This window comes from Toxotes jaculatrix, chromosome 16 (genome assembly GCF_017976425.1).
Source record: "Toxotes jaculatrix isolate fToxJac2 chromosome 16, fToxJac2.pri, whole genome shotgun sequence".
Lineage (NCBI taxonomy): Eukaryota > Metazoa > Chordata > Actinopteri > Toxotidae > Toxotes > Toxotes jaculatrix.
In genome coordinates this window covers 18,117,421-18,131,310 of record NC_054409.1, presented here as the reverse complement: position 1 = coordinate 18,131,310, position 13,890 = coordinate 18,117,421, and the positions used below count along the sequence as shown (strand labels likewise).

The 13,890-nt window shown below is 41.9% G+C and overlaps 1 protein-coding gene across 3 annotated transcripts in view; it reads right to left on the bottom strand.

The window, feature by feature from the left end:
* znf462 (zinc finger protein 462) overlaps window positions 1-13,016 on the bottom strand; it is a 49,020-nt gene extending 36,004 nt beyond the window's left edge. For all 3 annotated transcript variants that reach the window (XM_041058431.1, XM_041058433.1, XM_041058432.1), the window contains exon 1: window positions 12,887-13,016. The gene's annotated coding sequence lies outside the window, so the exon portion shown is untranslated. The remainder of the gene's footprint in view (window positions 1-12,886) is intronic.
* Between the last annotated feature and the right edge of the window lie 874 nt (window positions 13,017-13,890).

The window sequence follows — 13,890 nt, the reverse complement described above, 5'->3', positions numbered from 1 at the left end:
CACATGCTCCGTTACCGAGCACCACCACCACCACCTCAAATACACACACAGAGTACAGAACTCCAGCGTCAACTTGTCTTGGATTTTTCACGGCTTAGGCTCACCTGAAAGGTCTCAGAACACACATTAAAGCCATGGGGTCTGAATATGTCACAGAGAATTATTCCCTGAAAAGGATCTCCCAAGAATTTCTTAATACATGCTTTGGAAGTTATTTTGGTTCAGATTAGGAATGGTGCCCTCAAATGCAAGCCAGCCAAAATAACAGCATCTGGTTTGTAGCGATTCTTTGGCCTGCGTGCAGCTTACACCCTTGTTGGCTCACAGTTAGGCTTTTATCTGTCGGCACTGTAGCAGATAACAGCACTGGTTCAAAAGAGAAAAGCTGGTCCGACCTGACTGACCTTCATAGTCCAATACTGTGCTGCTGCCTCATCCTTTCACTAAAGAATAACATATTGACAGATACAACTACAACACTGCATGGGAGTCTGATATTGTGTTAGTAAGCATGTAAAGTAGAGATATGTAGGTGCTACATGTCACTAATGCTGATCATTTCTTTTTTCATCCACATTTTGTTATGTCCCCATCGCACCCAAAAGTGTTAAGTTACAAGAAAACACCAAAGTTTACAGTAAACGGGGCTGTCATGCAACAAGGAGAGCTCAGATAGTCATCAACAGTCAGGAGGAAAGTGAATGAGTACAGTGGGGTTGGAACCAAAGAATCACTTTCATTATCAGTTAATCTTTTAATTTTCTTAACTCACAAATTTTCCATTTCATCTGTAAGAGGTCAGAAAACAGTGACAAATGCCAGTCACATTTTCCCACGTTTTTAAAAACTAACGTTGATACACACATTCACGTCATGGTCTGGATGAGTAATTAACTCAAACATAAAAATCAGCAAATAATGAAGCCTATAAATAACCAAACATGCATGACTGGAACCTTATACTTTTTTTGCTGTAGTAGCGGGGGCTGTCACTTTGGCCGGTAATACCTCTCTTTTTTTTTTTGTTTACATGCGTGTAAATATGCAATGATGTGTTTATAATCCACCTTAATCTAATAGAGTTTGACACTGGAATTCATTCACAGTTCCACTATCTGACCACCTGAAACTGACAGACTGATACCCTGTAGTCTTGATGAGCATATCTGTTTCATTGCAACAGCTCTCGAGTGATAACAACAACAGTGAGCTGGAAGGTAACCTCACCTCTCCCAGCCTGTGATCAAAGCAGAGAGCTTCCTTAAATGATCACATGGCGCTGCTCATTTGAGGAAGACAGAATACACAGAGATGAGACATCGATCCCACCTGGCCGATCAATGGACCAGGCTTTTTCAGAAGAGATGCAAAGGAATCAATAATGTTCAGTATGAACGTTTTGTCATAACATTCAGCAGACATCTGTTGGAATGGAATGAAAGGGATGGGAATGGCATTAAGTACAAGAAAAAGACCAAAACAGAGCTGGGAATACAACAGCAATGCCATTACACATCTCCCTGTAGATTGTCTGCATGCATTTCTACACAATATTTTCATTATAGTTATTCTAAGCTTAGATTAAACCTAGACCTTAGGGTACTTTCCAACACTGATAATAATTTTTACAGATTCTGTTTTAGTTTTTGTTCACTGAGGTCAACACGATGAATAAAAATGGCAGACTAAGCAACATAATAAATAACCTTTTAAGCTAAAACACAAGCTGTGCAGCCACACATTTGGATCCTCATCATGGTAATACTGAGGCCATATCAAGTTAATAATGAATCATCAAACTGTGGGTAGGCCAAAAGTTCAAAATGTCTCTGAGAGTGGACAAAATCATAAATGTTGTCATGAGATATTATCAGCCACTTGACTAAAAACGCTGGCGTTAATCTGACAACAAATCTGTTTCAGGAAGCATATGGCATTCAAAAAAGTAGGTCAACCATAAACCAGCTAAAGGCCTTGACCAGAAACATTCTTCTAACACTCCTTCATCCCAAGCTGCAAGTCCATCTGAAATATCTGATGTCCCTTGCTCAGTTCAATACAATCTGAGGTTTTGCTGCTATATCCTTACTTGGTCTGGTATGATCAGAAGCTTATGGTTTCTACTGGTCTGTAACTGACTTTATGGAGCCAGCCCTCTGAACTACAGTGGCAAAAAATATTCAAACCCCTTCACTTTTCACACATTTTGTTATGTTGTAGATTTAATTGTAAATGAATAAAATTTCCACTTTTGCCTAATAAAACAGTGAAAACGTGTTTATAGAAATGTTTGCAAATTTGTTAAAAATCACAAACTGAAATTTCTCATTTGCAAAATTATTCATACTTTTAACTGCTTTGCAGAAGCTCCTTTGGCAGCAATTACAGCTTTGAGTCCTCTTGGACAAGCCCCTACAAGCTTTGAACACCTGGATTTGGACAGTTTATCCCACTCTTCCCAGCACGCCCTCTCAAGCTCCATCAGACTGGATCTGTAGCGTCTGTGAACTGTCATCTTCAGGTGTCTCCACAGATATTCTATGGGGTTTAAGTCTAGGCTTTGGCTGGGCCACTCAAGGACACTCAGGAACATGTCCTGAAGCCACTCCAGTGTTGTCTTGTCTGTATGCTTAGGGTCATTTTTGTGCCGAAATCCGAACTGTCACCCCAGTCTCAGGTCGTGTGCACCCTGAAGGAGGTTTTCTTCAAGTGCCTCTCTGTATTTGGCCATATTCATCCTTCCTTAAATTGTGACCGGTCTTTTGTTCCTGCTGCTGAGAATAGCATAGCATAATACTGCCGCCACCATGCATCCCCATAAGGATGGTCCAGGTGATGAGCAGAGCCTGGTGTTCGCCAGACATAGTACTTAAAGTTCTGCCCAAAAAATTGATTTTTTTTTCTCATCAGACCAAAGAATATTTTTTTAACATGCTCTCAGGGTCCTTTAAATGCCATTTGGCAAACTCCAAGCAGGCTGTCATGTGCCTTTTACTCAAAGTGGCTTCCATCAAGCCACTCTACCATACAGGCCTGATTGATTGAGTGATGCTGAGATGGTTGTCCTTCCGGCAGATTCTCCCATCTCTGCAGAGGACTCTGAAACTCTATTAAAGTGACCTCTGGACTCTCAAACACCTCCCTGACCAAGGCCCTTCTTGCCTGGTTACTCAGTTTATCCGGATGGTCAACTCTAGAAAGAGCTGGTGGTTCCAAACTTTGTTCATTTCCCAATTACTGAGGCCACTGTGGACTCAAAGCTTTAGGTTTTATACTCTTGACATGATCTATGCCTTGCCACAATTTTATTGCAGAGTTCCACAAAGAGTTCCTTGCACTGGCTTGGTTTTTGTGCCAACATGCAGTGTTCTTGCATGTGCCTTTCTAAACGATGTTCTAGACAAACGTGCCAAATGTATAGCAAAGAGTCTGAATACATTTGCACACAAGAGAACAAAAACAAGGTTTCACTTTGTGGACAAGGACTAGGTGACAATTTTATCCATTTAAAATTAAATAAACAACACAATTTAGTCTGCAAAAAGTGAGTCACTTTTACAACTGTTGTATATTTAGCATTTACCATTATCCCATAATTGCCATGTGTTGCCCCAGTTGGGGCTGTTCAGCAAAAGTTACATGGACCTGCTTTAAATGGAGTAAAATGTAAAGTCTGCCCCTGATGCAGGACTGCTCCACTTGACAGAACCGGTTTGCTTTTGGAGGCAGAAAGTAAGTGTCCCTCCAAGAATTTGAGGTATTTACCCATTAAAAGTAGTTTATTTTAAATTAAACTGATAGATATGTAAAAACACCTATGGGTTATTTTTTCCAGTAGAAAAATGACTTTAAATGTATTTTCCTATTCAGTTTTGCTGTTAAAAATGTTTCAGCAACAATAACATATGAAACTCCTTTTTTTTCAGTTGCATTACAGTGACCTATAACCTATACTCAATGTGCCATTGCTCTGCATTAAAGAATGAAGATCAAAACGTTCTACCTTGGTTTCATCAGATCACAAGTTCCATTTCTTGTCATGAGAATCAACCACATTCTTGCATAATCAACGCTTTTTGGCAAGAACTTGTCTTTATGTTGTTGCTGTACCGCTCAGTTTAGAAGTATGTGGAGCACATAAAACTCTTGCTAACTGCATGTTGTGGATTGACTCAGCTATACAGTCTTTCAGTTATTTTTAGCTTGCTGTTGGCCTCTTGGTACTTTTTGCTTTAGAGCTTCCTCTTTACATGAGCATCTATCATAGAAAGATGACCTGATCCACATAAGGTCCTGGTTGTACCATAATTCCTCTAAGTCTTGAAGTTCGTCTACACTAGACTCCAGAAAAAATGTAAAAGGTCTTAAATCTGATTTTATGTCCTTTTCCTAATATGAGACTTTCAGCAGTAACATCTCAAATATGCTGCATTAGCTCCTTTGACATTCACTTAAAATCTCGTCTTACTTGATCTAATTAGAAGCAGCGCCGTTAATTTGTGCACAATTAGCTCACTTCATGATTTTCAATGCAACTAATTGAATCTCAAAACTATTACAACCCCGAATTAATGAGGTATGTGCATACTTACATAACTGAAATGTTTACCCATTCTTAGCACAGAGCGAATACAAATAGTAGCCTTTTGTGTTTAACTTTCTTTTACTGGTTACTCTAACTGAATGAATGAGAACAAAAAAAATCTGTGGTTTTTTGTGAAACCAGCTCAGTAATCCCAGATTGTCTCAGACGACTGGTAAATACAGATGCAGAGCCTTTCAGACGCTGCAATCCAGCGAGCTTTGCTGATCTGTCTGCAGCCTGACCTTCCCTAGTGTCACATTCAGAGGGTGTAAAAAAGAAACACATCACCGCAGCAGGCCCAGGCAACCCTTAAGGATTCTGGGTAAAGTGGAAGTTCATGTAGGCATACCACCATCCTATTAAACTGACTGAATGCAGGTTTAATGGGACACAATGAGGCAGGAAGATGCAGAACTGAATTCCTTTTTTTTTAACTGTATCACTGAATGCTTACACACTATAATTAGAACTGGTTTACTTAACAATATGATTGAGATATCATCTGATTCAACTTCAAAGTTAATGCTTTACACAATATGAACAAGCACCACCTCAGTAATAAAGGACAACAAGCAGAACCTAGGAGACTGAAGGATTTTGATCTCTGGACCTCAAAGTACTCTGCTGACTGAGGCCTTCAAGCAAGTCCTCACATCAAAAAGAAACACAGAGAAACTGAAGCTGAAAGAGGAAGAGAGGAATGCCATTAGCATGACTTTCAGTTGCCATACTAATCCCAGGAAGAGATGATAATTTTCTGCTTTATGTCTGTGTCGTCCATACTGCAAGGTCAGACAGTGCCTGTGTCAGCCTGTCTCTCTCTGACAGATGGTTACCTGACATCACCCACCCAGTCAGACGGCCTTTAATACTTAATATCACTGCATTTGCTCTCCTCTTTATATTCTTTCTTCCCGAACCAAGACATTTCCTTTCTCAATCCAAAACATCCAACTTCCTAATTCCATGTTTCTCTCTAAAGCTGCACAGGGGGGGAAAAAAAAGAAGCTGGCCATCATGGTACAAGTAACCTTGCTCCAAGGGTAGCCTTTGTGTTTAGCAAAGGGCTCAGATTGTTACTCCTGAAAAGGGGAATGGCTGCAGCAGAGAGCACTCAGTAGCAACATTTGGCCTCTTTTGCACTGAAGATAATGACCAAGCAGATTAAGGGGAGACAAGCATTAATACCCATCTTCCGTGAGGCTACTGTCTTCAGGTTGTCATGGTGAAAACTAACCATAAAATAAAAAAAAAAAATACTTGTCCATTCAAAATGTTGCGCTTACACTTTTTCTTACATCTCCTGCATTTACGTTTTAATCACAAGCCTTCAGAGATAGTTATGTGACCTTGAAGCCTGAAATTTTCATAAAGCAACAAAACAGGGGGCTGGTAAATCCCCCAGCTAAAGCCTTCTGGGTGTGAAGGTTAGATAATGAATACCCATTCATAGTCACTCTCTTCAATCCTGTTAACAATACCAAAAAATGAACCTTTTCATCTTAGCTGATCTTTTTTTCTAGCCACTGCGTGTCTGCTCGATGAAAAAAGCACCAAATGAAAAATGCAGTTAATAACGCGAGTCAGAACCCAGGAAATCAAGTAGCTGTGCGAGGAGAAGAGGTGGAACGTGCATGGCTTGAGTTCTCTGGAAGTCCACTGCTCAACCTTCTTTTAGTACAGTCACCTCACTTGGCCGCTCTCTTGTGTCTCTCACTCACTCACACTCTCTCTCTCTCTCTCTCTCTCTCTCTCTCTAGGGGCTGACAGAATTATCTTCTGCATCAGAGCTGAGGCTGGGCCAACGCTCCACACAGAGGACTCCATTTCACACAGCCAGCCCCACTGTGGCCAAGGAGACGCAGCCAATCACGCTGGAGTATCAGTGGCATGGCCATCCACCATTTTGTGTTCCTCAAGGTCTTTGACTGTCCTGCTCAGCTGAGTGGAGCTGCCTCTGCTCACTCTGCTATCTTGTTACACAGATGGAAGTGTTTAACTTTAAGAGCACAGACCTGAGCGAGCAGCTTCCCCTCCTGTCGGTTCCTCTGCTGACTGTCATGACAGTCAGCAAAAGCAGAAGTGAGATGTGTGGTTTTGTTCGCTGCAAAGATGGCCACCTAGAGTGTGGTTCTGATGATCTTCAAAAGCCGAAGAGATCTGAGGACAGTGTCTCTAAATATGGAGCTTTTAATCACCCTGTCATATAAAACTTTAAGAAGATAAGTGTACACTTCTGTAGATAACAATACATGTGACCCCACATGTTCTAAATGTTTTTAGTGCTTCTGTGGAAAAGCTAAAATCATTTTTTTTATAGACTGAAAAGCATAAAAGATAAAACTTGGGGCAACCCTCAGCAACATTATTAAATATTCCATCCAAAAATGATTAAGTGCACAATTTAATTAATAGCCTCAGGCGTGATTATTTTTACAATTTTATATGGGAAGGAATAGGTAGATATATTTGGTTCTCTCAAGAGGTTTCTTCCCTTGAGTTTGAACAGAAAAATTCAGAGAGAAAGAATTCTATCAAGTACTGTACACAAGTAGGCTACAGCTAAGAAAAAAAAAATGGATGTTTGCTGCTCTGCACACAATTCATTTGTCTAAACTTTGCACGTTCACAGTCTGACATTTGAGGCTAAGAATATGTTTCATTCAGATCTCCTGCAACTCAAACACACAGGTTCATGGGCTAAATAAACACCACTAGTAAGTCAGGCGGGATGAAGGATGCCCAAGGACAGATCTTGGAGAGAAACCAGGAAGTGTTTTTCCACAAGGACAATTACTCCAGGAAACCTTACATTCCACACAGCCTTGTAGTCCATCTATCCTAGGAAAACATTTCCTGACATAAATCAATCTGCTGTTGTCTCAAATAAATTCTGTATCATCTCAGACAACGTGTGCGAAGAACTATACAGATTAAGGTTAGCTCTCAAGGTGCCAGACTTTGGCAAGCATGGTCACCAGTGATCCAGTTTCCTTCTCACTCCTTCTCAAACCGTCTTCCAGTGAAGGCTCTTATCTCATCTCAATCAAAAGTCTAAAAACATTGATTTCATTCCTCTTTTCTTTTTCTCTATTGAAATGCCTTCAGCAGTATCTAATTCCACCAATTCACCAAAAAAATAAACACAAAAAAACGTACAAGAAAAGGCAGTGACATGAGCTCAGGGGTTTCTTATAAGTGCTGCTCAGTGGACAACTGCCAGAAAACACTGCAATGCTGACTTCCTTGTTAGCCTGACATGGCAGTTACTACAGTTACAGGGAGTGGGTGAGGTTACAGGCTAGGCAGGATGGAGTATTTCAGAGTGACCAAAAGAAGACACAGGAAGCAGTTCAAAAAAAAAAAAAGAGCAGAAATGTCAAAGTCAGTCTGGTTTACTTGCAGAAATGTTGGAGGAAAGACTGCGTGATGGCAGTTTTTTAAAGCTACTTATGACTTTATCTAAGAGAAGAAGTGAAGTTCCTCTTCAGGTTCACCAAACTGACCTCTCGAGGCAACTCAACAAGTTTGAGAAGGGAAAGATGAGAGACCCATCAATATTAACTTACCACTGAGACCTCCTTTCCAAGCTCTTAAATATTTAATCGCACTTGGACAGCTCTGTTGCTTCGTAGGCCGAGCCAGTGTGGATCCCTTCTACAAGACCACTCCTGTTCCTGCTCAATGAAGGCCTTGTCCGGTGGCACCACACTGCCCAAGGAACGGGCGTCTCCAAAGAATTCAGGATTTTTTCCACCACAGGCAGCTCGAGGCTGACAGAGCTGGTTCACTGTGTCTTATTAGAGAAGGACATAAATCCTGAGTTTAGGCTGGGAACCTGAGGATGCCGTATAGATGGCTGAATTTATCTCACTGGACAAACTGTCTCATGAGCATGGCCACTTTACACCTGAAATCTACATTTTTCTATGAAACCAGCCCCCACTATGCCTATTATATGTGCGTCAACAAGACAAGCAAAGATAAACACAGCAGTCTGAGCCACAGCCATTTTTTTCCAGGAGGGGAAAGGCAACGTTCAACTGTTGATGTTCTGATGGAAAGCAGAGAGGAGGAACCAGTTCTGCAGCAGTGTAACGTGGCAACTGACAACAGAAACTGGAATGACACCTCCAGCAAGCCACTTCCTTGTTCCATTTAAACCCTGACATGATGTTGAGTTTTGGTTTTTCAAAGAGGCCTATGCTTAGTTGCGTAGCATTAAATTGATCATGGTGGGTTGAAACCCAATCTAACACTATCAGATCTTGTTGCTCAGTCAGAGTTTAGAAGGTCAGAAAAATGCAAGAACAAGCAGTGAGATTTTTTTTTTTGCTGTGCTGTAATGACTATAGTGTTGTGGATGTGGGGCCTGTGTGTTTCAGCACACTTACAAGCATAGCACCAGGGCCAGGGCTGCATCTCATGAGCCGTGCATCATGTCAAGAAAGCACTCACTGGAGCATTTCAATTTGCTTTTGTGCGCCTCCCTAGCCTTCTTCACTGCCCCAGGTAGAGAAGAATGGAGGAGTGCATCACCCAATGTGAGTGAGTGAATGAGAGAGAGAGGGAGGGAGGGGGAGAGAGAGAGAGCAGTTGTGTGTGTGTGAGTGAGTGAGTGCAAGAGACACAGAAAGAGTATCAGAGTGAGTGATGAGCTTCACAACCGCTTCCTTCCAGCGTTCAAACCATCACAGAAGTCTCTCTTGTTTAATCCTCTGTCCTCTCTGTCGAGCTTTTTTAGCGTAATCCTGAAATACCTTGCAAAAATCCAGTTATGTAATTTTTTTCTAAAAGTATCTACCATAGTTCACTTCTGCCCTGTCACCTTAAAGCTGAACTGCAGCAACAATGTGTATTAAATATTTTATGCAGAGGTGAAGTTCAACCAGTCTGATTTTGTTGCAGCTCCACTAACGTGACACAACTTTTGACCACTGAATTACAATTAAACCTATGTGAGTCAATATAAGAATGAAATTTTTGTGTTAGTGTGAACTGTTTCTGTTAGGTTTTGACATAGCGCGGTATCTTACAGCATGTTGCAAGGGACTGCGAACAATTCAACACTGTGTAAACACACAAAAAAAACACACCTGTGTTCCATCAGTGCATTTTGCCTAGAGTCCCAAAAACCTAACAGTACTTCTATGTTCTACACTGGAATATTACCATGCCACATGGATGCTCTGTGTCATTTCATTTAACGATATGCATCATTCAAGGTGAATATTAACTAAAATACTTAAGATACTAAATTCAATTTAGAAGGGCTACAATTAATGATCATTTCCATTATCAATTAATCTGAATTATTTACTTTTTGTCTCAAAATCGTCTGCAGGAAAAGTGAGAACTGCCCACTACAGTTGACAACATATTTTTGTTCTGTTTAAAATCCAAACATATTTAATTTACTAACATACTATATGACAAAGGAAGGCAAGAATTTACAATTATATCCATTTACACTGATATAAAACAGATAAAAGCAGTAGATTCTCACGCTGGAGAAACTGCACCAAGAAAAATGTGTGGCATTTTTGCTTGAAAAATGACTGTCAATCAAACAACCGATTGATTAATTAATTGTTAACACAGACCCTCTGTAAAACCTGGCCTCAAGACTGGGTGAAAATGCATAAGCCACCTTAGGGCCCAGTGTTGCCCACTTTGCCCTATTAATAATACAATCTTGGTTTACTATAAAACAAACTACTGGAAATGCCATTTCTGTCACAGCAGAAGCAAACAGCCCTGACCTACGTGACCTTAACTGGGGAACTGAGCTGAAAAAACCTGAGCACACAGATTAGCTACTACTGTAGCATGAACACGATTGAAACAGTTGAGAAAGAGTCAAGAATGTGTTGAAGACATGTGAAAGTTACAACAGGAACTCTAAGTGCAAAGAGACAGCACACTGTGTCAGAGGCTATCTGTGTACAGTCTGAGCTTTCTTCAAAAAAGAAAAAAAAAAATCACACACATCACAATTGCATCCAGGTTTACATCAGTGGGCTCATTTGAAGAACATCCACTATCCACCAGACTATTTCCACTGCACCCGTCTGTGAGACAAATGTGTCGACCGCAGCAGATTCCTGCCCAGCCGTCCTCTATCGGCTCCTCCTTGAGAACCTGTTTGCCCTGCCACGCCAGGGAGAAGGAGCATCGCCACCATTTTGATTGCTCTTCTCAGCCCCAGCATTGTCGCAGCACAGTGTGTCAAGCTCACAGTCTCCTTGTCAGCAAGATTTCACACAGTGGCCAGGGGAACTGCAGAGCGTAGCACAGCCACACTCGCGCGCGCACACACACACACACAGCAACTGCTGCACACAGAAACACACTACAGCTTGCAAACACACCTCCACTCTCCTGACAGGCTGGTCAACAGACACCTTTAGGATATAATGTGTGAAAAGTCAGCCTAAGGTTGTACAGTGGACACAAAGTGCATTACAACACAGAGTTAATAAATGACCAACAGCCTAATCTATTAGTCCAAATAACTTTCGAAGTCATTTAATATACTTGAAACGGCAAATAAATGAGTATAATCTTGCAATAACAGGCACATGTGCTGTGCAGTAAACAGAGGACTCCATTAGCCCCTGTGCAACCAATTAGTCTAGAAATTATAAACCTACCACTTTCAAATTTACAACCATCAGAGTGTAGATAACAGCAGCCGTAGCCTAATTTGACCTGAAGCTCAACCAAAACATAGAAACAAGAATCATCTTGAGAACTTCCTTTAAGAAACTATCGGCAACAGTCATTACTTCACTCACAGACACATGCACACATACAGAAGAGAGAGACAGAGAGAGAGAGTTGAGGCCACTTTGTTGAACATTAACTACCTGCATGGCCAAAACACTGCATTATTCAACATTAAAATTCCTATCTCATGCATGTGTCCCTCAGCCATCCAATCCCAAACATGTACTGTCCATAAGTATAAGCTGCAAATCTTTAAAAAATAAATAAATAAATAAACATAAAAGATAAACATCCCCACATTATTTACAAGCCGAGTTGGGTTTAACTGTGCAAATTAAATCTGCAAGTTCACGGAGTCAGAACACATAAGTTAACCTTGAAAGAACCACTAAATGATCTAGCCTCACTTTTTCAGAGTTCTTCTGCTTCCTCTCGCAGACTAAACTTCGGAGCTTAAAAAGCAGAAAAAGAAGCAAAGGAAGAGGAAGAAGAAGGAGAAGGAGAAGAAGAAGAAGAAGAACAGACTGTGGCCGATCATATTTTTGAACACAACCTTTGTTCTGGCGTGAGGGTTCCTGCCTGTCTGACTCCAGGGCTCTCCTTGGAGACTCATCTGCTTTCCTCCATTTTATGGTGAAGCCCTACTAGTGTGACATACCTGACTTGAGACCAGTGACAGCAAACAGACATCCAAACAGTGCAGGGGGGACAGGCGGCTAACAATGTAGCAATAAGCACCAAGAACAGAAACAAAACATCAGGATAAAAATACATAAAGCACTGCGCTTACATTCACCACCATCAAGAGACATCTAGCTCCAACCCTGTGGAGAACCGAGTCAAAATCGCCACCAGATAAGGTTTCTTTTTTAAAATTGAGAGGAGCAGTGAAGGTGTGTGTGTGTGTGTGGAGGAGGAGGAGGGGGGGAGCATATATATCCTCTTCACACTGGACATGGCTTTCACGGTGAGTGTGTGTGTGTGTGTGTGTGACTGGACCAGCGGCTATGCCAGCTCCTCTGTGTCGCTAATGGAGGCTGGTTGGGAGAGGAGAGCAATCCGTGCAATGGCTTCTCCATGAAGCTAACGCGCAACAACACGCACGGCCGGAGAAGGGGACGCACAGCCGGGGCCAGTAATTCCCCTGACCAGACATGTCAGAATAACAAAACACTCCGATCCGGTGCTGCTGAAACACGCAGGCGAGCCTCTTTACACCGCCGCGTCCATTTCCTTGTGTCAGTTTGACAACAAACCGAGAGGCGACATAGCGAGGAAGCGGTAGGTTGGTTAGGATATTAAGTGGGAAGCGAGAAGACCCACTTGACTTTGGCTGCATGGGTGCCAGCCGGAGCGCCCACCCGACTAAAATCTCTCCCCGGCTTCCTCTCCCAAGTCGGCTGGACCTGGACTGTAAGGAGAAAACGGGGGGGATCAGCTCTTTCCAGGTCATTCACGAGGCGCTCTCCAAATTATATCCCATGATCTACCATACCGACGTTCTCGCAGACCTTGAAAGCCCCGACGAAATCTTGGCGAAACTGGAAATATAGTGCAAGAGGAAAAACTCACTGGTACAATCTTCTCCTCAAGCGATCCTCCCAAAAGTTGTCCTCGTATTTCATGCGTGCGCCCGGTCGGTCTAATGGATGATCGCCATCTTTCCTGCTTCTCCTTTGCTGCAGCTGCAGATGACCTGAGATCCGTCTGTCTCTGAATAATGAGCAACCACACAGACAAGGAAGACAATCTGCAAAGCAGGCTACACAAAGAAGTTTGGGAGACTAGCAAGCACCAGAGGGTGCACAAGAGTTTACGATGAGACGAGGGAGCATCAGCAGGATGGACAACGTCTATGTCTGAGAAGCTCATCCTTCATCTAGACTGAAGTCAGATAGCCTGCAAAGCCTTATCAGCGGCTCAGACCACCACCAGATACATGCAGGCACCGTGAATTTTATATAGGCTTTCCATACTGTGTCTGCCACGTCATGGGGTTATCTGCAGTTCACTTTGGTGGTGATGATGCTGCTTCATACTTGAACTACAGATAGATAGTATAATAGATACATAAATAAATATATAGATGGATAGATAGATTTGTTAATACAGTTAATACGCCCCCTAATATTATTAAAAAATATATTAAAATACATCATAATAAAAAATATAATTCACAAAAAATCAGCTGTAACATTCACTTTCTATATAAAAACCACTTCCACACACTGATCACCCCCCCCCCCCCCCCCCCACCCCACCCGTTCCCCCAAGGGTTTATTATCTTTATTCAAATAAAAGCAAAGCAAAACAATACATTCACAGGAGAGTGTTAATTCATCCTGTCCTTCGTTCAAAAAAAAAAAAAAGAAAAAAAGGGTTGCAGTCTGTTGTCATTACACTGTCTCTGTAAAGTAGACATGCTGCTGCTGCTGCTGCTACTGCTGCAGGCTGCTGCTCTGTCCACCAGCTGCTAACAAAGAGGGAGCCCAAGACAAAAGGTGCAGGGTCCCTGCTCAGATGTATGTCAGTGTAAAGGATGGGTGAGTGGATGGGTGGTGGGTGGGTGGGGGCTG